The 792-nt window shown below is 40.5% G+C and overlaps 1 long non-coding RNA gene across 1 annotated transcript; it reads right to left on the bottom strand.

Moving 5' to 3' along the window:
- Positions 1-227: 227 nt before the first annotated feature.
- LOC130933428 (uncharacterized) lies at positions 228-585 on the bottom strand. The gene is made up of 3 exons (XR_009067717.1): positions 521-585; positions 375-429; positions 228-286 (listed from the first exon to the last, which is right to left on the bottom strand). It is a non-coding gene; the product is annotated as an uncharacterized LOC130933428 (long non-coding RNA).
- Positions 586-792: the final 207 nt, after the last annotated feature.

Raw genomic sequence — 792 nt, 5'->3', positions numbered from 1 at the left:
GATTAATAACTAATTATCCAATAAACTTCAACCAAATGTATTCATCGACAAATTACTAAACATTAAACATACACCTGCATTTCAACTTATCCTATGGCCGTCTAGCCTAAGTTTTCACAGAACATTATATATTAAATGCAAGAAACCTAAACCATACCTTAGCCGATTTCCACGAAACGACCAAAGCTATTTATTCAAAACCAAGACAGCCCCTCAAAACTCAACTAATCCGCTTCCTCCAAGTTCCAGTATTCACAATTTCAAGCTCCAATTATTTATTCACAACCTAATATACATTCATAACACATATATATATAATTTAATACTCAAAGCTCAAATTCAATGAAAATAAAATAGAATTATCGTATCCTCACCTTACCCAAGCTTCACATAAGCAAGAGTGAACGTTTCTCTCAAGCTAATTGGATCCTAAAACATCAGAAATCAAAGAAATTCAATATTCCCACTTAAAATTCGAAAATTGGGGGAAGATGAATCTGAGAGTGATTAAACAAGTTACCAATGAAATTGTTCCGGTAGAAATGTAGAGCTCGACGCGGTGGACGCGTGGCCGCAAACGGTGCGGCAATCGGAGCTCGGACGGAGAAGTTACGGGGGTTGGAAGATTACCGTAAGGGTTCGGGAGTGTTTTTCTCCTCCCTGGGCATTTTCATGCTGCAGCTGGTGAAATGGAGAAGAAGGGCTTTCGGGCTCATTAAAAGTGTGGGTCCGGTTGGACCGACAGCCCGGTTTGGGCCCGGTTCAACCGGTTCGGCCCGTTCGGTCCAATTT

Source organism: Arachis stenosperma, chromosome 6 (genome assembly GCF_014773155.1).
Source record: "Arachis stenosperma cultivar V10309 chromosome 6, arast.V10309.gnm1.PFL2, whole genome shotgun sequence".
In the NCBI taxonomy this organism is placed as follows: domain Eukaryota; kingdom Viridiplantae; phylum Streptophyta; class Magnoliopsida; order Fabales; family Fabaceae; genus Arachis; species Arachis stenosperma.
This window is presented reverse-complemented; position numbering and strand designations above follow the sequence as displayed.